Source organism: Strix uralensis, chromosome 26 (assembly GCF_047716275.1).
Source record: "Strix uralensis isolate ZFMK-TIS-50842 chromosome 26, bStrUra1, whole genome shotgun sequence".
Taxonomy (NCBI): domain Eukaryota; kingdom Metazoa; phylum Chordata; class Aves; order Strigiformes; family Strigidae; genus Strix; species Strix uralensis.
Window position 1 is genome coordinate 6,171,224 of NC_133997.1, and position 24,977 is coordinate 6,196,200.

At 46.8% G+C, this 24,977-nt stretch overlaps 1 long non-coding RNA gene across 1 annotated transcript; it reads left to right on the forward strand.

Annotated features, from left to right (window-relative positions):
* The first annotated feature begins 3,687 nt into the window (after nucleotides 1-3,687).
* LOC141935170 (uncharacterized) lies at nucleotides 3,688-24,164 on the forward strand. The gene is made up of 8 exons (XR_012626495.1): nucleotides 3,688-3,991; nucleotides 10,505-10,695; nucleotides 16,299-16,405; nucleotides 16,842-16,921; nucleotides 17,311-17,392; nucleotides 20,755-21,244; nucleotides 21,357-21,563; nucleotides 22,245-24,164. It is a non-coding gene; the product is annotated as an uncharacterized LOC141935170 (long non-coding RNA).
* Nucleotides 24,165-24,977: the final 813 nt, after the last annotated feature.

Here is a 24,977-nt window from a genome sequence, read left to right on the forward strand (position 1 = left end):
CTTTGAACAATGACCGAACAAACGCATCGATTGACCAACTCTCCTTGCTGCTTCTCTACAGAAGCTGCTCTTACTGTCCTTTTCTTGGTTAATTCTCACCGGATGAGACAGGTTACTAGCTTAAACCTCCAGCAAGAACCTTGCTTCGCTCTTCTGTTAGCCTGTGCAAACTTCTCTTGAGTTTGGAGTGAAAAGGAGAGGCATGGTTCCCTGCGACCCTGCGCTCATCTCTAAACAAGCTTCTCCTCCACAGGGAGGCAGGATTTATGGATGAGATATTAATTTTAAGGAAGCGGATGTAATTTGCGGTCTTGAGAGGGAGTTTTTTGGTGGAGAGGGGAGTGTCGATGGTACTTCAGTATATTTTTCTTTTTAGTTTTTTCTCTGCATAGACTCTGACATTTTCCAGACTATTTCTAAGAAAAAACAATGTCAGCTACAAATAGATTGCTGTTAAGTATGAAGGAACATCGAATAAGTATGGGCAGTATTCATTTACACCAAAACAAAGTACAGCCCTTAATTATTTGTTGGCTTAAAGCATTTATGTTTGCAGTACAGTTTAGCTTTGAAACTACCTTGGGCCCAAGATAGCTGTGAGTATGCCCCTGGCATTCATGCCTCTAGAAGGACAAAAAACTAACAGCAAAATGGATCATCTGAATTCTTTGGAGGCAGGGGAAAAGTGTTCCAGGTGAGTAGACTTCTGAGTCAAAGAGGAATAACCAGAAGTATTGGGAGAGGAGTGAGGAAACCATGATGTGTTTGTGGGCTGGTGGAGGAGATGACTCTCAATTCCAGGATCATTTCTCTGTGTGTAGTTGAAGAAGACATTTTGACTCACACACAAGGAGAAGTGATCCCTCGGGGTTTGATACTACATCACGGAAGGGTAACAGTCTGCAGGCTTCAGAAGAGCAAGGTAAATTACAATCCCAGTCCACTTAAGCATTTAAATAGTTTGCCTTTCCAGAAATGTGTTTAAATTGCTCCTTAAGAGCTTACCCATTTGGTGAACTTTACTCTTGCCAGTTGCTTCTCTGACTCAGCACAGTGTATTTTATAGCCTGTGTATTAATGGGGTGGACAGAACTGTTTTTGGAGAGTTTATGTGCATAAACAGACCCTTGCACTGTGTAGAACAAAACTGGAGAGAAAAGACACCAAAGCACAAGACTAATAGGCAACAGAGCTCAGAAAACCAAAACATCTCTCCAGGGTAGAACTTCATCTTCCCACAATTTAAATGAGAAAAATAACAAAAATCCTAACAAAACCTTTTATATAACTTCAGTGTTGCAGTGATCAGTTTCAGCGTTGACGTGACAGCAATTATAAACAACAGTTATGCAACTGCCTCGTTGATTGAATTGAAATTAATACAGAGAAAGAAAGAGCCAAACAAAAAGAAATGGCTTTCGGTTGACTTGTTATGTTTTAAATAATAAAAAAATGCTCAGGTCAGCCTCTTTTTCAAAAGTGAGCACAAGCCCAGGGTGAAAAATCTCCCTGAAGAACAAAGTGAATTGCTCTTAAAATTCTATTTGTGTTAGAGACAGAATTGTGTTTATCTTCTAAAGCTTACAGCTCTTTTTTTTTTTTTTTATCTGACTGTAAGGTAAATCAATATTTTCATTTTGCTCAAGTTTCTTTGACTTTAAAACTTTTTTACAAACTGTTTAACACATCGTATCATTGGGTATTGCGATTCCAGCGTCGCTGATCGACGCTGTCTGGGGAGAAGGCCCACGTACGCGTGTGTGCACACACATGACTTCCTCCACTCGCCATCTGGCAGGCGTTCAGATGTTTGTGAGTGGAACTGAAGGCAACGCGGCTGCTGCGCGTTGCATGGGCAGCGTCTGGTACCTCAGAGAGGAATGCTTCCTTAGAGTGAACACCGTTTGGTCGTGCTTGAATCCGTGTAAAGAAAACACAGGGAAATTCTTGGTCTAGCTGGCTGCGGCAGTGGCAAAGCCTGAGCCCTGCCTGTGTTGTACAGGAGTTGTGCCCAGCTCATTTTCTGTGATCTGTCTGATAGAGGCAGGATGCAATTACTGCTCAGGACCATTAATGGGTTTGTGCGGACATGAGCTAACCTCCTGGAATTAATTTGCCCTTGTGTGAGGTAGGTGTGCAAAACAATGCCAGGGTGGATCTCTTACCAAACAAATAATGTGGCTTCTCTGTTTCTCCAGGATTTCTCCTGTTGATACAGGGAATAACACATCCAGGAAGAGACAAGGGACAGGAATTAAACCTGTTGTTTCTTTGCTCCTCCTCACCTTTTCCACGCTGAGTGGTAGGAGACCGAGGAGCCTTGTTGCTTCAAGTGGGAGAGAAGGAAGCAGATTTTGGAGGCTCCTACACAAGATGGGTTTGCTACACATCCCACTGCCATGTGTGCTAGTGTGAGTCATCCAGGGAATTCACTACCCTGTATGCAACAGGTTCGGTGAGAAAAGCGTCAAGAAAACCTGCAGAATGTCGCACGCTCACTATTCATACGTGCCTGCTCAGCTGTGAGGAGCCTTTGTGCTGGATTTCCTGCCAGGCTTGCCACAGGGCAGCACTGGACAAGCAGCTTCATCCCTAGTAGAATTGCTGAGGTAAAAAATCCTGATCTCAAAGCCACCTACCTTAGCTGTTTTGTTCCCAAAGGCCACTTGTTTACACTTGTCTTTCCTGAGCCAGTAACTCAGCGTTGCATGTTGCCCTTGGCGTGCTGTTAGGTGACGTGAGGAGTGCGGTCTCTGCAGCCATCTTCTTGTCCTTGCTCGCCTTTCCCGCTTGCTTCCTTCCGTCTGTTGCTGTGGATTCTAAGGGAGCAAGGAAAAAGTGAAAGCTCACATGGCCTCTGACATCTCTCCAAGCCAGAAATAAAGCACTGGGAGGTTAAATTTTATGTTTTGCTTAGCCTTCCCCTCTGGAGACATGAAAAGAATTATAGGAGCTTGATCTATAGTGTAGCTAGGCAGCTGTGATGGGTGCTTTATTAAAGTCTATAGCTATCAAGCTAACACAAACCAGAACCTTTCCCTGTAGCTTTATGTAACCCTTTAAAAAGTGATGGATGTTTTGCAGCAGGAGTGGGGGGAAATCAGTAGGTTAGGTCAAACTGCACAACATGATAACCAGAACAATTAATAGCGCTTAATGTGAAATAGCAAGCTCTTGGCTCCTCGAATATTGTATGGTTTATAATTCAGGGCAGATTGCCTTTAAAGTATGGCTCTCATCAAAAGAGTGGCTATAGAGCCCTCGGTACAATAAAGCTCTTCCACGGAGATGATCCTTTTTGCTGCCTGTGATGTCTTAAGTAGTTTTTTTGCTACTGGTTTTGCCCCTCTTTGTCTCAGCGCTATAGGAGCAACGCATCTCTGGGGAAGGGAACTGGATCCCTTTCTTTCGAGAAGAACTCTGGGGGCAATGGTGCCTTTTCCCCATCGGTTGCCATTTGTGCAAATTCACTGAATCAGCTGCAGAACTGTAACTGGGCACGATCTGGTTTTGTCTTTATTGCTAGTGATGATGCCAGAAAGCCTGCAGCTTGAATTCCCATCTCAAAGTGGGTTTGCAGGACCTGTGTTCTGAAAAAGCCTTTCTTTTGTTTGCTGTCCAACACAGAGCCTCTGAGCTGGATGTTGGGAGAGACAAAGAATCTAGCAGCACAGAATGCAGCTTGCTTGACATACCAGGGTGCATTTTCCTCTCCTTCAGCACCTTGGCCACCTTGATCCCTTAATTAACCTGAGATGTTCCATTTTCTAGGTACCTGCTAGTAGACCAGGCAGCTACTTACCTGTCTTCTCTCCTAAAGCCAGAGAAAGAGGAATCAAACCTCAGAAGGAGGAGGGAAGAATTCCTCCACAGCAGAGGGAATCAAAGAGAAAAAGGCAATTCCTGCTGAACAAACATCACTCTTACCAGGATATAAAAAACCAGCCTCCTGGATCTCCTTGCCAGCTCAGTCTACGCAGGGGCTACAGGCGTAAGTCTACACTCCATCTCCTCGTGGAGTAACTTTGTGTTTTATGCAACACCAGGTGCTGTTATGGCTTTCTCTCATACAGGGTGCAGCCACATCACTTCAGGGTTTCTTGACTTGTGAGATTGGCACAGAAGCGTTCTAGTGCACTCAGAGACTGAGGTCCTCGTGCCCATAAAATTTCTTATACAACTGCATAAAATTCATTACTGTGTTGGTTTTTATCATGGGTGTCAACTGTGTCCTCTTTTCTCATTAAAGCTAACTTATTCTTCAACTCCTGAAGGGAGACAGGGTGAACAAAGAAGTGGAGTTTTGGTTTTCTGAAAGTGTCTTGGAAAGAAAATTACTGCATTATCGTAATTATCCCCAAAGCAAGAATATAAAACCCGTAAAATTGGAAACTAATTTTCACTGCAACTTTTTAATTTAGAAAGTAACTTTCATTCTGAGTTGGTGGTTCATTTTGAAAAGACTTTCTTTTTTTTGGACGAAATACCTCTGTGTTTTTGAAATTGCCTCCTGAAAATGCCTCCAATTTTTCTTCCATAACATACCTTGCTATTAAAGGTTTACTTCCTGGCTTGGAAGGCAAGGTAATTTCAGATCCTTCACATTTTTCACAAAGAGGATGCAGTTCCCTGCAGGACTCTGGCTTGGCCTTTTGGCAGACTCAGGAAGCCAGCACTCCCTTACTTGCATTCGAGTCATGTTTGGTAGTTTGGCTTTGGGGCAGAGGGGGTTTTGTCATGGCTTTGAAGACTAGAAAACAAAACCTTAATTCCCCTTGTGAAAACCAAAAGGAACTGCACTGGAGGATGGCAGCCCACCATAAAAGTGCATCGAGAGGGGCAGGTATTTGCTGCCCTCTTTCAGCTAAGCCATGTGTATTTTCCATGGAGCAAAATGCTTGCCCTCCCTATTCTATTTATAGAAAACAAATATAATATCATTAGAGCAGGGGAGAGGCTGGACTTAGTATAATTGCATTAGCATATTGGCAGAGTTTAAATTCCTGTCCTGGAAGAGTGTCCATAACAAAACAATCTGCTTAATTACCCCTAGGTCCAGCAGCCTTGAGTGAGAAAAAACAGATTTTGCAAAGTAAAACCAGTTCCGCTGTTACCTTTCCAGCCCGCTGTCCTTAAACAAAGCAGCTACATCTCTCCATAACCTTGTGATGAATGAACTTCAAGTCTCTAAGCCAAGTCTGAATTTAGCCTGTGTTTTTTTATCTCCAGAGGTGTTTCATTAGCTCAATTACAAGTGACATGTTCCACTATGCGCTGCTGACTGAAAAAACTCAGCCAACCTAAATCCCTCTCCAAATAGAATCCAATTAACCTCTTACTCCCCCTGCCTTTAATCCCCCATGCCTCATGACTTGTTCACAGCCACACCTTTTAAAGAAGACCGAAGTAAACTACCTGAGATAACCATGTACTTAACAACTGAAGTGTTTGTACTTGATTTTTTTGGTTCGTTTGGGCTTGGGTGTGCGCTGTTACTGTTCAGAAAGTAAAGGCCTGTGGTTTTGGTGGTGGTGTCCAGTTCTCTGTTGCACAACCCACCATTTGGGCCTGACTGTCCCCATCTGTAAATAGACGGGCAGTGATCCTCAGTCACGTGTAGAAGGCGTCAGATTTAGAGCTCTGTGTAACTGCAGAGACCACCCAGGGACGTTAAGTGCTGTTGCAAACGTGCTCACTAATGATTCGGTTTGCTTATGTGAACTCCAGGTCCTTGTTAAGCATTTTGAAGGTGGTTAAGGTGCCTGGGTGTTACGCTGGCTCCCTGCTCGGGGCTGAGTTTTGCCCTAGATCCATTAATGTTTTGGCAGCAGTGCTTCCTCGCTGGTGTTGTCAAGACAGTTAGATGCTGAAGTCATCAGTAAGGCATATAACCCTAAATGGATGGGTTGGATCAGTGACCTACTTTAACATACGAGTCTTGCACAAGTCTAACCTTCTCCCCACGATCCACCCTGAGACCTCAGCAGCACAAACCATTTCATAGCATCCTGTGAGCTGTTCTGGTCGTGTGTTCAAGTCTTACTAGCAAGGCAGCGAGTCTGTCAGCTGGGGCCAGGAGCTGTGATTTGGAAACCCTGAGTGCTTGATTTGGCTACAGCCTTGCTTTGCAAATCCACACAAACATCTCATTTTCTCGATTTTTTTCCATTTTATCCACAGTCCATGTCCTGAGGAACTTGTACTCCCTATAGTGGTAGGATTAATACTGGAATTTTGTCTGCTTGCACGCTCAAATAAGCTCTCAATCTGGGTTGAGAATTAGGCCGCAGCAGTTGTTGGGTTTTGTTTTGTTAGCAGGATAGTTATTTTTTAAAGTAGTTCTTTTTTCACCTTATAAGTATTTCCCTCCAAACGTGACTACAACAAATAAGCAGTAAAACTCAGAGAGTGGCATAAATGTGCTGCTGAGGACAAACCAGCTCTGGGGACTGATCAGAACAGGTTTCACCCCCTAAACTGAGGAAAACAGTAAAAGACATACAGAAAAACTCAATCTCTTCCAGTAAGGATGCTCTGTGTATTTTGTGGGTCTTGGATCAGTATGATCCAACTCTCTGCATTCCAGCCAAAGCTAGTTTGGGCAGCGTTGCTACAAATGGCGCCATAAAATTTCATATCTTTGTTGGGTTTCACTTTTTATTCTTGTAGGTTTGAATAGCCTGACAAGCACGTTTCCTAAAAACCTGGTGCGTGGACTGACACTGGGAGTGCTGTAATGCTATCCAAAAGGAGTTCATGTGTTCTGTGGGATGGACTAGAAAAACAGGCCTCTGTCTTGGGAAGGCTGACGGGATGGGAGTTGGGATGAGTGCCGACGTGGTGGTTTGGTGGGGCAGCACAGGCAGATCGTCCAGACTGCTGCATGCCTGTGTTCATAGATGTGCGTGTGTTTGTGCAGCTCGCCGAGTGATAAAACAGGGTGAATGCCCTGTAACGTGGGAAGGCAGCGCTGAGGCTGCACTTAACTGCAAAGTCAATACGGAGAGAACTAGTCTGGTCAGGTTTTCCTCAGACAATTATCTATTTCTTCTGTTTGTATCACATTTCTAAATCCTTCTTTGGCTTTTCTGCTTTTAATTCTCCTTCCCTCCCCTAAGCTGAGCATCCATCCTTCCTATCTTTCGCTGTCTAAAGCCCGTTCTCACCAGCGGTCCCAGCAGCCTTCAGACAAAGCGCACGTCTCCCCGCTTCCCTCATCATCAAAAACATCAGCCTTCTCCTCCCTGCGCCGCACCCCTGGGCAGCTCAGGACTGCTGGCTGCTAATTGAGCTTATGCAGTTTCTCTGCTCTGGGCCCAACTAATGTGTCTGGGGTTTACGTAGCAGTGGGCCCAATCCCAGGCTGATCTAAGCCTGCCTAGAGGTGCTTTCCCCCTCTCCTGAACCAGGCTGAGACGTTTACAGGTGTCTGTCCTGTTCAAAGCATGGGTGAACCACGTCCCTCTGTGCTTTGGGCTGTTTGAAATCCCCACAGCATTTCTGTGGCTTTAGCCTGTTTCTTCATTTAATGTTCTCTCTTCATGGAGATGTTTTGTTTCTGCCTATCCCCTTAAGAGGTCAAGTGCTTCCACAGGGAGGTTAGCCTGTAGTTTTCCATGCACCCAGACTACTCCGCGCACGAGTGGATTTGTTCTGTGATGATACAGCCGAGCAGGCAAAACCACAAGTAAATCAGACTGGAGTTTTTTCCCACTTTTAATAACAGTTTACTATTCTGTAAGTGCATGTAAAGCACATGCCCTATTCCCCCAGCCAAGGAGCTTGACAGCTTGTCAGCAAGAACTACCATAGGTCTAGAGTGACTGATTTATACAAGTAAAAGCACACGTGCCAAGACCTGGCAGCAGCTTGATCCTTTTTTTTTTTTTTTTTGTAACAACTTGGCAACCCTCTCTCTTCTCCTTCATCCAAACTTTTGCCTTTTATAGTCTTTGAATAACGCCTTTTTTTTTTTTTTTAAATGTATGTAGCAGTTTCCCCTCCCTTCTCTTTCTACCATTTGCTCTCCTTATCTGAATTGGCCACGGGACAGGAGATCTTGGCTTCACAACAAGCAGTTCTTGACTGAGTACACACAATCACAAACCCGATTGCACATGGACTCGTGTTTTTGTGCGTGAGAATGGGTGCACTGGGGCTTCGTAACATTTTCGTACCTGTGCTCTGATACTCCCACGCTCGTGTGTTGTATGTTCTTGTGCTAAATCTCACCTTCCTTCCTTCGTATGTGCATACGTGAGCTCACACTGGTGCAATCAAGCGTTTATTAACATTGATTCTCATGTTCTCCGTGTGCAACGCTCATTTAAAGAATCACACAAATTTGTCTGCGTGTCCAAGTGGGAATTCTTACACGCATGCAGATACAAACAAGTATAAACCACCCTGGACAATCATATGGCCTTCACCGTAGATCCAAACTTAATTATGTAGGAGGGTTTATTGATTTGCTCTATCTCACTCAAGCCTGTATTCAGGTACAGGCTCATCCACAGCTGTGCAGCCACGCGGTTTCTCAGACACAAGCATTCTTAGGCACAGACAGTCTCTCACACATAAGCTTATAGATTTATGATTTGTTGTGAGAGTGGAAAACAGCTGCTGCAGGCTAATCAAATACAGCAGAAGATTTAATGCAAAATATTGAAAAACATTGTCTGGTAGTAGGGTGAAATTCTTAAAAACATGCTGGTCTCATGGCACTAGGCCAGCACAAGAAGATTTGCACCTGGCCACGATAAACGTCAGCAACGGGTCTGGAGGAGGCTGCTTCACCCTTAGAGGGCTGCCAGACACACGGGCTAAAATTTGCATTGGGTTTGGCCCTGCGAAGAAGCTCCAGGAGTCTGAGGCTGTGGTTTTTCAGGGGCACGCAAGCAGAGCTGCTTCGTGTGGACTGGTAGGAAAGAAGAGTAGTCCAAGTCAAGCACAAGCTTTGCAGCACATTGGCAGAGCAGGTTGAAGTTCTCACTACTGGCTCACTTCTGCCCATCTCTGTGGACAAATGGAAAGCCTATTTCTCCAGGGCTGTCAGTTCAGCACCTTTCACCAGTTCTGCTAAGGCTGCAAAGGCTTGGAAATAATTAACTGCAAAGGAAAGAATTTCGTCTCAGGTTTCTGTTGACTGACGACACAGGCAATTTATGATGCCACAAGAAGCTCAGGCTGGGATTATTTCTATGTAACTCCCAACGCTGCTGCTTGGCAGCTTAGTGACTGTGTTGGAAGTGGCTGAACTAGATTAATACCTTGTGGATTTGAACTATAAACTTCCACGAGTTTGGAGTTCGGGAGCTCGGCTTAGCTGAGTACAGACTAGAGCTGCGGCACTTGCAACGTCCTCTTCTCCCTATCCCGGTGCCGGTAGGTGGGACTTGTCAGCACAGCTCTTCCCTTTCTCACCCAGCAGGTATGATCTCACTTGTCCCTCTCCAAAGGTGAGACCACAAAGGGCTGGGCTGTGAAAATAGCGCGGGATCGGTCTTTCAAAGTGTCCTTCCCATGAAACTTTGGGTTGTCAGCCTCAGCGGGTCTGTGCTGCCGCTCGCTCTCTGGAAAATGAAGTGAACAGCTCCTGCTTCCTTGGGTGCTGGGCAGAGAAAACGTGATACCTGAGCAGGGCTCTCAGATGTCGTGGCCAAAGGACAGGTGTATTTGGTCCTGTCTGCTCTTGGTCTGCCACAGGAGACGAGAGGCTCCTGCGCTGGTAGTGGTTTCGGCTGCAAAAAGAGATCACTCATTTGCAGTTGATGGTTGTGGGTTTAGTCCCTGTTATTTACCTGCAAATGTGTATCAGTCTTTCTGGTTGGGGACTCCACAGGCTGAGCCAGCAGGTCAGTTCTCCTGTGCACCCCACCGTGAGCTGAGAGAGAAGATTTTCTAAAGAAAAGGGCCAAGGGGCAGGTGGGCTGAGCCGGCTGATTTTGCATGTGCCCATCTGCACAGTCCTCAGCAGCAGCTTACCCCCAGTTATTCCTGGTCTATCCTATCCACATGTACTGTGAATACCTCCCTATCTTTGCTGTGCATTTTAAGATCATCAGGTGGACAGTGCAGCTCAATCTGTTCTTGGCACTGAGACACCAACTGCACATCCAACACATTGGTGAACCAGCAGCTCTCTGACTCATGGCTGAGGGGCTCCACTCTGCCAAGGAGCCCATATTCCCTTTCTTCGTGGGTAGACAGCCCTGGGTGGCATAAAGTACACATTGCAATGCGCCGTCCGGGGATATGAGAAGCATCTGTTCCTTCCAGATGTTCAGTCATCTCATTGTTTGTTAGATTTGAGGACAGGAACCCCCTTCAGTTATGTGAGGCACTCTCTGTTCTCAGATGTCCGGGAGAGTCTGTGGGGTGGGGGGAGAATTGGCTTTGTGTGACGCCAGCAAGGAATAGAGGCAGAGGTTTCGTGCTTTTTGGAAAACACTTGAAAGGCCTTTGAGCTCTGGCTAATCTCCATTGTTCGTGTGTTTTCCGGCAGCACAACAAGAGAGGAAGAACGGAAAGAAGCAAGAGAGCAGAGATGAGAATTAGAACTGGAAGCCTTTCCCGTGCTCAGGCGAGCTTGGCAGAATCCGTCGTGGCAAATGGAGCTGGATGCAACAGAATCCAGGCTTAAGCTTGGCTCAGATCTTAGACCCAGCAGAGCCTCCTTAGATCTGCAGGAGCTTTGTGAGTAGATGAATGCATTTCAGCCAGCCTCGCTGAACCAGACGCAAGTGCAGCTGTTGAATTCAGCTGTGGAACAGGACAGAGGGTAGTGCTGCCCAAATTTGAGGCCTTTTTGCCCACAGCCATTTTATGTCCTTAATTTTTCTGTAGACTTATTTTCTTCTGCTGCTGTAGATCATACAAGACTGTTAGAACTACAGGGACATTGCAAGCTTTGACCCGTTACTGCAGGTAAGCTGAGGCACAAAGCTGCAAAATGAAGTTGCCAGTAAATGTTTAAGAGGGCTGTGCATTGTACCTGTGATGCACTGAATTCCACGTTAAACCTTTACTCCCCTCCTCTCCCAGCACACTGCGTTTTAGCATCACATGGGCCAGTTGCAGAGTGCAGTTTTGGTCTGTCTGCAACGTTATATCGGAGCTGACAGGTGGGTAGTTTGAGATACGGGGTTCCCACCTGACTTTCATTTCTGATGGAGACATTTCTAAGTGCTGTGATACCTAAACCAGACATGACTTGAGGAATAGAGGTAGCGTGGCTCTTTATTTTTCTGTATGGCTTCAACAAGGTGTAGACTAGAGCAAGGCCAGAGTAGAAACCACATCATCAGCTAGAGCGATGCCAGAAAGAGCTGACCCTTCCCACTTCTATCCACTGATGGAAAACACTGTGCAGCCCCCAAACTTCCCCTCTCAGTACTTGTTCCCTTTCCTCTGCACCAGCAGAAGAGCTTTGTTAAAAAGAGTCGTTTTCAACTGAAGATTTTAAATGTTTTGTTCCTGACGGTGAGTCAATGATTTTTCCAGTCCCTCCCCCACAACAAACAAGTGCAGGCTGAGTGTGGTCCAGAGGAAAATGTGAGTTACACATGTCCTGGCCACATGCTTCTCCGGTACCAATGATAACCATATGGTGGCTTTCAGACCCCAGCTCTGCAACAAGAAGTGTTAGCAGGAATCAGTGCAAGCCCCTGCAGCGTAAATACATAACCCAGCCTTGCCTGTAGCTGCTTGCATGTCCCCAGCAAACACCTTCACAACCCAGTACGGTTTAGTGCCTTGTTTTGTGGTTCAGCTTTGCCTAAGCTGAGGAGGATCGGGCTAATGAGCTTGGCTGAGAAACTCCTGCAGTACAGGAGCCCTTGTGTAGCAAACTCTCATCACTGAGCCCACAGCTCCTACTGCACTTCTCTGCTCCAGTGCTTTGCTGGGGAGAGGGCAGTGTACTGCCCGTCTCTGCTCCTTTCTGTGTGAGTGCAGAAACTGTATTTTCTGTTCTGGGAAAGGAAATTAGAGAGGTTGGGGAAGGGCAGAGATAGGCCTTGGGCTAGTTTCAAGGTTTAGGGGCAAACCAAGTACAATAGGTATGCTATAATTTCAGCATCTGTACTGGGTCTGGCTGAGATGGAGTTAATTTTTCCCCATAGCAGCCCGGCTAGTGCTGTGCTTTGTATTGATATCTAGAAGGGTGTTGATAACACACCAGTGTTTTGGCTACTGCTGAGCAGGGCTCCCACAGCATCAAGGCTGTCTCTCCGACATTCGCCCTCACCAGTAGGCTGGGCAAGATCTTAGGATGGCCAGGAGAGCTGACCCAAGCTGATCAAAGGGATATTCCATACCGTGTGACGTCGGCTCAGTGATAAGAGCTGAGAGAAAGGAGGAGGAGGAGGGGGGCATTTGTTATTTCCGTTTGTCTTCCGGAGCAACCTCTATGCATACTGAAGCCCTGCATCCCAGGAAGTGGCCAGACATCACCTGCTGATGGGAAGTAGAGGTTAAAATCTCTTCTCTTTTGCTTTCACGCACAACCTTTGCTTTTGCTTTATTAAGCTGTCCTTATCTCAACCCATGGGTCTTTTGTTATGTATTCTCTCCCCTCCAATTGAGGAGGGGGGGTGATAGAGCAGCTTTGGTGGGCATCTGCCACCCAGCCAAGGTCAACCCACCACAGCATCTCCCTCATTTAGGATGCAAACACCACCTACCATCCGTAGCTAGAACAGCACATCAATTGCTTGTTAAATTTGAGGACTGTCATAGAAGCAACCCTGTCCCAAAACCGGTGCAGGAACCACAGCGTGCAGCAGACCGTGTCATACCACCAGGCCACGGCATGCCACTGCTTGCACACCCTGCGTGCAGAGCTCTCAGCTCCCCGTAAGTCAGCATCATCATCACCATTTTCTGCAGAGTAATCGGAAAGCTGAAGCCCAGATATCCCAGAAGAAGTTATTCCCATCACAACCTAAATACCTTGGAAGACTGGGTCATGGAAGAAGGTCTTCTGGCTTCGAGGCTGGTGTCTTAGTTCTTAGTTTCCCTTTCTCTGAGCTTGCCCTGGCCTTTGCTCACGTGGTACGTGAGATTTCCCCATTTTGCCATTCCTCTTTGACAACGGCTAGTCCCTGGAAGCACTCCGTATTTCACCTCTGTTTCTACTTCCTTATTTTGAGCTCCTAGGGGAGCAAACAGGAGGAGGTTCATTGATTATTTTTAGTGTAAAATCTCAGCTAGGTAACCCTATTAAAGCTAAGCTAAATACACAGCAAACATAAGCTTTACTCAGGCAGCAGTTCGCAGGAACTTGGCAGAGGCCTGCCTGCGTTTCAGAATCCTTGTCCTTTTTCTAGATGAAAGCCCTGCAGAAGGATTTGTTTTTCAGACAGAAGGCAAGCCAAGTTGGTGATTTCATCCCAAGGCAGGCTGTGTCAAGCTGGTCCTATTCAAACACGCAGGAAATCAACCTTGGAGCTCGTTCAGAAATGAGGATGGAGAGTGGGGGTAGAGAGGGGGGCCCTGAGGAGGACGAGATCTTGGATTCTGAAACCGAGCTCAAAACAAGCAGGGAAGATACCTGCTGTCAGTGTAGTGCTGTAGGGACCTGTCCCTCACCCTTTGAAGGATTAACTGGCAAGGTTTCAAGTAGCATTCCTTAATTTCCAGCTCTTTCAAGAAGCTATCCCATCTCTGTCCTCATGGAGCCCTGCAAGGGACATGCACAGCATCGCTCTGATAAGAGGTCAGGTGGCTATCGCAGGCAAAGGCAAATTTTCCCTGAGTCTTCTCATTTCAGTGCATCTTTTTCTGTTTAAAGCAATCGTCGTCTAATTAAAGCAGTTGCTTTCTGAGCGTAAATGTGGATTACTGAGGAGAGAAGGAGCTTGCTCTGAGCATGGGAATAAGGAGAGGGGAGAGGGACGTGGAAGAGGCTCTTGTGAAGTCGTTCTTTGCAAGCTGTTATAATCATCTCCACTTAAACATTTGTAGAGCAGCTATGTAACACCAGTGGTAGAGGGGAGGCAACGGATGGCAGAATTCAGAACATCTGTTCTTGGGTCTGCTACACAATCTCTGAGATCTTTGGACAGGCCCTTCCTAAGCAGCAAGGGAAGCACAGTGGAGAAAATCCTGGCATAATTTTATCTGCTGCACTTCTGCAGCTGCAAACTTGCCTGTTGATCGGTGAAGATAGCCCTCCAAGAACCTCCATCGCTATGCAGCATTTCGAATACAGCTAATCGCATGGGAAATTAGTGAGAGAAACCTGCTTGGGATGTATGTGTGAGTGTGTAATTCTTCAACCCTAAATAACATCTGCAGGGGCTTCTGAGCAAGGCAGGCAGAGTTTGCTGTCACTGTTAGAAAAAGCTCAGACCTGCCCCTTTGCACTTACTCTGTCTACAGAAGAACTTCAAGGACTCCAGTCCTTCCTTTCTAGCAATTGCTTTCATGGATCCAGATTTTAGTGGTTTGTTTTTTTTAAAATCAAGCACTTTCTGATGTGAATAATACCAACAAAATGTTTGCAACTTGGCCTGGAGGATGGGAAAAATGCAGACACCAAAAGCCAAGGCAGTTTCTTAATGTCGATACTCATTAGGTACTTTTTAACATTAGTGGCTGGTGCTGGAATCTGCCCACGCAGGCTGGAGGCTGAGGAAATATTATTTGAACACATCTGCTCCAAGAGATACTGTCAGACTTGGGGAGCATCTTGTGGTAATTAGGGGAATTCATTTCCTTATTTAGTCCAGCAGAGATTTTTCCTGATTTTTTTTTTTGTTTGTGGGATCCTTTAAAATTTTATTTGCTGCATTTTCTTTTCAGCTCCCAGGCTATATTAAGACCCCGTGTTCACATAGCACCTTCTTCTCTGTTGCAAAGCACCTGGCACAGCTGGGTAAAGAAGTATTTTAGAAGTAAAGGAAGGGAAACTTGCAGCCATGGGCTCAAAATACACCACAGAGTTGTAGACCATAACTGCCTTTCCACTTTCCTGTCCCTGCTGTATTTTCTCCCTCCTCTCTCCTCATTTCCCAACCTACACATGTGTATCTCCAGATAGAAAGCCCCTGCAAGACCCCAGTGCTGGGGTTAAAGCAGACCAGTTGTCTATTTTTGACTCTTCTGCCCTGAGCTCTCCCCTGATCGCTGCTGTTCAAGTGGTCTGCGCTTAGTCGTAAAAGAACCGGAACAGCCAGGCAGTGTCCCAGGCCAGAGTTGCTTTCCTCCTCTCCTTCCTGCTGCTCTTGCCAAAGGCAGGGTGGTACCTGTCTTCCCCAACTCAAAACTCCATCCCCCAGGAACTTTGGTCTCCTCATGAGAGCTACTTTACAAAATCTTTCAAAGAAGAGGACAGCTTTAAGCCCCTGTCCTTTTTTCTGAAGAAGAGGCCTTTAACGTGGCTTAATTAAAAGCTCATTCTGCAGAGCTCGCTTGATGTCAGTTTTGAAATTCTGTGCATTTTGTTTCCATTCTTATTCTTTTGTGTGTTTAAATCGGTACATCTCCAAATAAGGTTTTTGTGTGCTCACCGCAGATCTCTGTACTCACTCCTTGAACCTTAATGCTTTTCGTAGCGTTGAGAAGTGACAGGGTTATGTTAACCTCTCTGCTTCACTAGGCACGTTTGTTCCCTCAAAATCAACACAGCAGCTGTAGACACTGACATCTGAAACAGTCCTGGCTCTCTTTATGGAACAGAGCTTCTCTTTGGGCTATGTGGATTGCACAGAGTGCCTTGCGATGAACACGGGCCAGAAAAGCAGGTGCTCAAGGACGACGAGCTAGGAAAATACAGGCTCTCAGGCTGTTTTCTTGTGGGCTGGTCTTCCCATCTGAAAAAGCAACCGCTGCCCTCTGAGACAGAGCTGTGTGGGAAGGCAGGAGCTTGCCAGAGACTGAGAAGCTGCCCTGCATCAGCACCGGGAAGGGTGCATGTCCTGGTCTGTAGCCACCCAAAGGTCCCCCACAGAGCAAATACCTAGTCCTGGTGTCAGAGCTTTAGCACAGGGAAATTTAACTGGTCATCTGGGAGTGACCCCACAGGGCAGTTTTATTTGGCATGGAGGAAGCTGCCTGGGCAGCGGGCTGGACTGGGTGGATGTTGGGGTGTGTGTGTCTCTGTGGTGGGGACAGGTGGGTTCACTTCAGGCCAGGCTTGGTGCCAGGTGCAGCTCAACCCAAATCTGCCAGTTAGGCTAAACATGAGCACCTGGCTGGGCTTAAATGCTCCTTTTGCTTGGTGAGTTCCTGTAGCCGATCCTGGGGAACTGGGAGCTTAAAGGAGAGGAGCTCTAAATAGGAATCTGGTTTTGCAGGAGATGAATGTTGGAGACCCTGGCTGAAACTCCTCTGCATCAGATCCAGGAGACTAAGCTGTACTGCTTTCAGGATCCTGTGGTTGGCAACATGCAGGAAAACCAAGGTGGAAAGAGAGTAGTACAGCATAACGCTAAAGTACAAATGTTGTTGGAATTGGGGTGGGGGCATAAGCTGTGCAGTGACTGCATTTCTATCTAATCATGCTCTGGGGTGTGGAGAGCTATGGAATGCTGCTGGGAGAGGAGGTAAGGGTACGTGTTTTTTAGTCTTTGAAAAAACCCCTCACTTTGAGAAAGCAAAGGTCATCTAGAAAAAGCCTGAATTGAGGCCAAGAGCCAAGAAACTTGCCAAAGTAATGCAGGGTTTCCCCCCACTCCTTAGTTTCCATTTCTATCTTGACCAGCTTCTAGAGCCTTCCTTGGGTGGCCAGGGATCTAGAAGCCCTTCCCTTTCCCCAAAACAGGGGCAGATAACAACAACAAACGGCTGTCTCAAAAAACTGAAGCTTTTATTGGAGCAGCTCTCTGTGTTGTATCCAGGTGAATGTGCTGAGAGGACAACATAATCGGAAGGCGCCCTCGGTGCTGGGAAGATGCAGCCAACGTGAAGGCAGTGAAAGGTAGAAGGAAGAATTTACTTGTGTGAGCTGTTTAAGATGCCTGAGAGGTGGGCTGGGGGGGGTGAGGGTGCTGCTTTGTTCAGTGCTTTTTGCCTGCACCGCAGTTGCGTTAGTGCTGAGATCTGAATAGTTTTAATTTTATTCCTAATTTTATGCGCTGTGCACAGATCATAAAAATCAGTGATGTGGTTGCCCAGTGGAGATGAAAGCTGCTTACCTGATGTGTACGGTGAATAACAATGAGAATTAAGTTGCATGTTTCAGAATCGTTTCTGCTGTTCTAGATAGATGAAGCTCTGCCACGAAATGGTGGATTTCCTAAAGCTTTGTCTGTTTCTTAGCACCCACGTTGTTAATTTTCCTATGACTTTCCCGTTTGTTTTTTTCAGCCTTTGGAAGCCAAATGCTCAGAGGGGACTGCCCGGCATCTGTCCGTATTACGTGTGAAATGGGGAAGAGTGTGACCCAGAAGTATGAAATTCAGCAGCTTCCTATGAGTGTGCTGAGAGGAAGTGTGGTTATCGGGGGTGGTGGGGGGTGACTCTGATTTAAGGGGGAGCCTGTTTTACATTCCTGGGTGTAGTTCTGTGTGTGGCGTGACTAATGGAGAGCCCTCCCAGGACAGGGGAAACAGAGGCAGTGGTCACGGGGCCTGTGTCTTCAGGAGTCATTTTTGTTGTCTGATACTAAGAAATGAGTGGTTGTCATGGTTACCGGCCTTCCCTTCGTGGTCTTGCCAAATGTCTTCTCCGGAGCCTCGGGCTTGGAGCAGGATTCAGTGTTTCTCTCCTGTTGAGATCACACTCTGATCCAAACACCTTGAATTTCAAACGTGCCTACTTTGGCACGCTGGTGTAATGTTGATGTGTGCTTGTGTATCTCAAGAGCCTTTGGTGCTCCTGCCTTCTTATTGATCCTGAAGAACAAGAAAGAAGTGAATGACATAAAAATCACCTGTGGGTATACTGAGGGGTACGGCCCTGTGTTTGCAGGTCGGGCAGACATGTAGGTTGTCTGGGTGGGCCTCTGGGGTCTCAGTTCACTGTATGTGGGCCCAGGACAGGCAGTGTCTCCCATGGAAAAACTTTAAGGCATCGGCAAAGCTCTGTCTTCTCTCTCGTTCATGTTTTCTGTGTTCAAACCACAGCATGTCTAATGCTGAACTGACCTGAACCACAGAGGTCAGTCTTTGCAAACCTTTTGGCTTGAATCTGACGCTTTTTTCCCCAATGTCAGCAGAGGAAGCTTGAGTGAGAGGCAAACAGGTTAACAAGGAGTCTGTGTCATTTTTTTGAGCCGAGTTTGGTTGGCGTTGCTTTAGAGAGTGAACTGAGCTCTGAAAAAGGGCTCGTGCGAGTCGTGCTGGAGTCCCCTGCAGCAAGGGGGTGGCAGGGATCGCAGCAAGCCATGCTGTAGAAATTCTTGGAGCGGGAGGAAGGTGAAGAGTCTCAAAGGAAACATGAGGTCATTTCCCTTTTAACATAGTACATTTCAGAGATATTTTAACCATTAATCAATATCTAAATCTGCAGCCCATTATAGGGCTTGGCAATGTGTTATTTTATAGTCTAACAAATGGGAGCCTGCCTGTGCTAATAGGTTGAATCCCTGAGCTACAATAAAGGTTACTATCACATGGTGAGTGATAACTGACTCCTCCCTGCCTCTTTTGAGGTGAAGTTGATTACGTTTACCATTTATGGAAGATATTCTTCCAATTAAAATGACAAGGATGCAAGGAATCCACTTTTGCTTTCTTTATTTTAAACTTTTAAAGTAATAATCATTACCAAAAATCTGGGAATGAGGGGCAGGGGAATCTCTCTGCGTAGGCAGCCAAGTGTTACAACACGGCTTTGGCTTCAGGCCCCAAGGCTGCTGCTTAGCCCCTTCGTAGCCCATGCTGGAACATCTGGTCCATCTCATGACAGAAGGTCAGCCCCAACAGCCGGGCAATGGAGTCTGGTCCCGACTACCGCACGAGTGCCTAGACTGTGGGGGCTGAACAGCTGTGTCTGGTGTACGAGGCACAGAGCTGGGACTCTGCAGAGCTCCAGATGCTCCTGGGGAAAGAGCTCGGCTTGTGAGGTCACGCTGGGAGGTGTGGGCTGCGTGGCGGCATCTTCCATCCCCTTCCAGACCTCATCACCCTTTACAACTACCTGAAAGGAGGTTGCAGAGAGGTGGGGATGAGTCTCTTGAACCAAGGAACAAGCGCCAGGACAAGAGGGAATGGCCTCAAGCTGCACCAGGGCAGGGTTAGACTGGCTCTTAGGAAGGATTTCTTTGCAGAAGGGGTTGTTGGGCGTTGGAAGGGGCTGCCCAGGGCAGGGGGGGAAGTCCCCATCCCTGGAGGGGTTGAAGAGTTGTGTTGACCCAGCGCTGAGGGATCTGGTGGAGTTGGGAACGGTCAGTGTGAGGTTCATGGTTGGACTGGAGGAGCTTCGAGATGATTCTGTGATTCTACCTCCTGGATGGCTTGAGCACCTCAGAGCAGGGTGCTGGACATGCAGGTTGCTTGGGCTTCCCCAGCCCTCCAAACGGGGTCCCAGTGAGGTGTTCTTGGCAACATGTGCACGTAAGGAGGCCTTGCGGTTAGGGTAGGGATCCCTTCCTACTTTGCTAGCTCTGTAGCTGGTTACATTGGCCCTGCTTACCTAGTTAAGAACAAGCTTGGGTCTCTCCCCCTTTGGATTAACTAACCTGCCCATCATTTTTCAGGAAGATGTTCATTTGTTTGCACACACCCCCTTCATTCTCCAAAAATACAGGTCACACGTCTTGTAACTTCTGTCTGGAAGCTTATTTGGAGTAGTGGACAATGAGCAACTCCTGGCTGTCCTGTTAACTAACCTGGGCCCCTCTGGAGATGGAGAGGGAATTGACTGCTGTGTCTGCTTCGAGGGTTATCGGTGAACAGCATCCCAGGAGCGTGAAGGCATTAGTCATTTAGTTAGCATTAATAGGGCAATTATTATCTTAATAAAATGACTGATTATGACATTGAAGTTGTATTTGAGGTTTAACAGCTGCGGCAGCCTGACTGAATTGTATGTTTGTTAATCGTCAGTGAGGGTGTTCTATTTCCCTGAGTTATGTTTATTTAACATGCAATAAGTGTCTTAGTGAATCTCTATTAAAGGCATATGTGGAAACCTTAATTTGAAGCGTTACAGAAGAGAGTGAGACTGTTCAATTCATAAAATCCTGTTTAAACACTGTGAGCTCCAAAATCCAGCCGGTGCCAAAGCAAACTGTATCCTGTAAGCTCTGTGCCAGACGTCTCATGTGGGGTATACTCAAGGTCCAAAGAAAATAAGGTCTGAAGGGAACAGTTTGGCCATTGAATCTCCAATCCAGCCTATATAAAGGGGTTTCGTTTCCATTCAGGAAATACAAACCTCTTCTATATGGATCCTGTTCAAAGTGTGTTTGCTGAACAATTCTTCCCAGCAGCAGCGATTCTCAGTAACACCTACGCCTGCGAGCAGAAACTAGATCTGGTGGGAAGGTTTGGGAAACATCCTAAACCTCTACGTTTCTGAGCGGTAAATCAGTTAGAGGTGTCTCGGGGTGTTTTGTGTGGCACCAACTAGTGCCCAGCCTGGTGTTGGGCACCCTAGCAGTTCCGATGGTGTTGTGGGTCAGGCGTGAGATGAAGCCCGAGCCAACTGGAGTTTATCTTTCTGGTGTGTCCTATGACTTTAGGTAACCGTGGTTTGTCGTGCTCTGGGTGGGGTGCTCCAGGATATTGGGTGATCAACCTTTGGGAGACTGAGATGGTATCCCTGAAGATCCCGATTGCGCTCTGAACCCGACCTGTTTCTTTCCAGGTGCCTCTGTATGGTATTTTGCAGGTAGATGCGTGTTCGTTTTGCCTGTGTTCAGAGACATTTGCATGTGAACCGGGTCTGAACTGGCACCGCGTAGCAGTGGTGAACTCAGGTAAGAGGTGGGATCCTTTAGTGCTGATTTGGCACTAAGCTAATGCAGCCACAGGACTTCCAGTTGGCTCAGACACAGGCATAGCACATGTATAGACGTGACACAGGCTGCACTCGAGCTTCTCTGAGTTTTGTGGCAATTCAGCTCCAAATCCAAAGTTATGAACTCTGATGCCAGCTTTCTGGGCCAGGACCAGGACTTGTGCTCAGCTTTCCTTCCACCTATCCATGAACCCTTCCTGCCGGGTGAGGGAGGGATGGGCAGCCCTGGCAGCCTTCCCGGTGTGAGCTGTTCTCTTTGGGTGAAATGCAGTAGTTGGAGAGGGACCAATGCTGAAGGCTCCTGGGAGCTATTGCCAGCCCTGCGCTGTTTCCTCAGGTGAGGCAACATCATCTCTGTGAAACATACGTGCTGTGGTGAAGCCTTCTGCATGTCTGTATGAGGTCATCTGCTGTAAGAGTAATGTCTTGTGTGTTTTCTCATTACAAAGGTGATTCTGAAGTATTGTCCTAGAGAAGGAAACAGGGGGGTTGAGAGGATTGCCTGAGGCTGTTTGACAAGGCAGCGGCAGGCTGGCGTAGAAGCTGTCTCTTGTCTAAGAGAGGCTATTTGGATCCTGTATGGACAAGACTGTCTTTTCCCTCATCCGTGGCTCCTGTTGTCTCTAACTTGCGCTTCCCTTCAGTCGTGGGGTAAGGTATGGTTGAAACAGCTTTCCAGCTCTCCTCACTGCTCTGATCATGTCCCTGGCCTAGGAGCGAGCCAGCCCAGCAGCAAACGGCGGGGCATACTGCTCCGAGTCTGCAACGGCTTTGCTTGGGGTGGGAGTCTTGCTGAACGCATCCTAGCCGCTGTGTGGGGCCAGAGACCTTGCCACTCTTGGCTAGCAATTTACCTTTCCTTGCTCGTAATCTCTTCAGGGCGGCCGGCCAAGCAGGCCCATAGGCGTGATCGAAACATGGGATAAATATTCCCAGTGGCTCGATCTATAGGAACAAGCACATGGGGGAGGGAATGAGTTCATCTCCTCCGTGCTCTTGGCCACGGCAGGGCTGTTCCTATATTCCCCCGCGGGCCGCAGCGGGGTGATAAGCTGGTTGCAGGGAGAACGTTCTGTCCCTTCCCTGGAAGAAGAGATTCATCTGAACCTTCCTCCTGGGAGCAGCCCTTGGTAGGCAGCTGAAATTTTCCTTTTCCTCTCATCCGATGACTGCTAGGGAATATCCAGTCCCTTGCATTGTCCAGAATAATTCCACTGTCCACAGGATTACTGTGTTTCGGTATCTGTAGGCTGGCTGTTTCCTTTCTTGCACTTTTTAGCTGCTTGCTTTCAAGTTGGTGCCTTCAGCCCTTAATAACTTCTCTTGTTCTTGTATAGCAGGTTATTGCAGCTTGCCTGCAGGAAGACATCTAAAATGAAGCAAAGAACATCTCTCCTCCTTCCCTGCCTCTGCTCCAGCCCCGATGAATGTGGCTGTAGTCGTGCTGCGGAACATGCAGCCCCTCAAAAACACCTCTGGTAACAGAACAAAAATGAAGTGGATCCCCATGACCCTGGTTTCAAAGGTGTCTTAATTTGGTGTCTAAACCAGTCTGCAGGCTTTCCAGTCCTATCAAGCCCACTTAAAAAAGAAAAAAAAAAAAAAAGAAACAAAACACACAAAGTACAAAAGCTTAACAGCAGCAAAAGTTATAACTTCCATTTTTACTGTATATAGTGGCCCAAACAGGTGAGGTGAAATCGGTGGGAACTGGTGTGCAGCGAGTAGGATTGAGCAGTGTAAAAGGCAGGTGGTGAAAGGTGACGTGATACCCTGTCACGTTAAAGATGTCTTGGGTTTCTGGCACAGAGATGTGGGTAGAAGGGTGAGTGAGAACTCTGTTTGGGGGTGTGGGATGAGGTGTTGTTTCTGAGAGGGGAAGAATTTAATTTCTGATGTTTCAAGTTTCACTTGCTTTCCGCTGCTTTCTGTTCCCAGCTTAGACAACTCTTCTGTTCTTCAGTGCTTGCCCAGGGCTGTTGTATATGACTGTTTAAACAGTGTTTAAACAGCCGTAAGCCTGTTTATTTACCAAGGCTATAAATTATCTTGAAATCGGAATTCATCACCCTGCAAATACCTTGTTTTAACAGGCAGGCTGGTGCTCTGCTAGAATGACAATAGTAATAGACCTCCTAGCTGATCTGCCCAGCCTCTGTCAAGGGCAAGTATCCTTGCACGGGCAGTAGCTGCCTTCCAGAGATCCAGGCAGGCTCAGAGGGTTGATTTCTCTTTCTGGGTTTATCTGCTAGTGTATCATGGAATGCAACGCGGGTCTCTGGTGGATGAACCAGATGAATCGAGTTATCTTATGCTTGCTGGGATTTGCTAGGAAACTAATGATCTGTCTAGTCCCGTATCTTCCAGCCGTTAGCAGCAGTTGTCTCAAAAGAAAGCACGAGAGGCTGATATTAATGAAGGAATGAGCTTTGCTTAGCTTTTCTTCCTCACCCCAGCTAGTAAATAGGTAAGTCTGTTTCTGAAGCATGTGGCTCTTAAATAGCAACAAAACCAGCAGTATCCTGTTCAGTCTTACTGGGGTTGTTTCCTTCACTATTAGTTTTTTCTGAGGCCTCAGATTTAGTAAGTAACTGGAAGAATTTGTCTGAAAACACATCAACACCACAATTCCACTATGCAAAGTATAAATTCCTTGTCAGGTAGCTTCTGTCTCAAATGTTTGAGCTTGGAGATTTGACCAGTCAAGATTAAAAGCCACCAAGGTGGCTGTTGTAAACCCACGGTCCTGTGTTGTCCTGGCTGTTGCACAGGACGAGGGTTTTCCTGTGGATGCTGATGTTTTTTCTCCCCTCAGAAGCCGCTCCTCACCTCAGACTGAGTGCAGCCCTCACAGTCCAGGGCCCAGATGCTGTTGTATGGGCTGCACAGATTGGGTTGACTCACTCTGGCAGGTTTGGTAGCAACCGTTAATCATCCCACTTACCTGTTCTGCGCTGCGTAAGCCATCGCCTCTGCACATTTCTGGAACCACAAAAAATGGAGATGGGAAAGATCTGAGGTCATCCAACTTCTCCATTTTCCCTCTATGGGGGAAGGCTTGTTCCCTACACTAGATTTTCCTGTACTGGGTCCAGTTTTAAGTGACTCAAGCAGCAGGGCTTTCATCGTTTCCCTTGGGAGCCTGGCAGATTTCTCACCATGAGAGATGTTTTCCTAATCCTCCACCTGATCTGTTCCCCTCCTCGATTCCAGCCCTGCAGTGGAAGAGTGACCAGTACAAAACTACAGTGGGTTAATGCTTGTCAAATTACTTGAGTACTGGTTAACTCTTTCTGGGTCACTTCAATACATGTCCTGAATAAAAAGGCTTTTGAAAAAATAAATAAAAAGTATTTTATATTGAATAAAAAGGCTTTATGGTCAGTGTGAGGTTAATGGTTGGAGTAGATGATCTTCAAGGTCTTTTCCAACCTAGGTGATTCTGTGAAAGGAGAATGTTATGGTGCTGCTATGGTGTCTCTTGTTTTGAAGACTGACAAGCATTGGTCCTATGAGTACCAAGAGTTGTGGTCCTGTATAGGAGTTACAGGTTTGCGAAAGGTTTTCTTCTACAGAATATAAACATACCAGAAACTGGAAAGCTCACCCCTGAAATGTTGAACTACATGGCAAAAGGAACACGTGGCAGTTGCTGTTTATATTTTAGGCTTTGCTCGTGCCTAGCACTTAGTCCAGAAGCTTGATTTTTCTTAACAAGCTGAGGATTTTCCCATGGATTGCTTTCTTTGCTTATCCTGTCTGTGCTGCCAATGCTGCGTAACCAGTAGCTTGACTGTAATGCTGAAGTAATTCTTAAAATATCGTCCGCTAAATAGATTGGTCATGACGGGATAAAGCCGTTTTCCATGAAAGATGAGTGGGATCAGACCTTGGATACGCTGTCAAATGGCAGCCCGCACAAGAAGGGGGGAAATAAATTTTTAAAGTGCATTTGTATTCGCATCTCTGCCGGGGAAGCAGAGGGTGGTTGGTGGGTGCCACACACCGGTCCCACTAACCTGTGCGTGCAAAAGGAGGAACTTTCTCGGGGAAGAGCCATTTCGACGCTC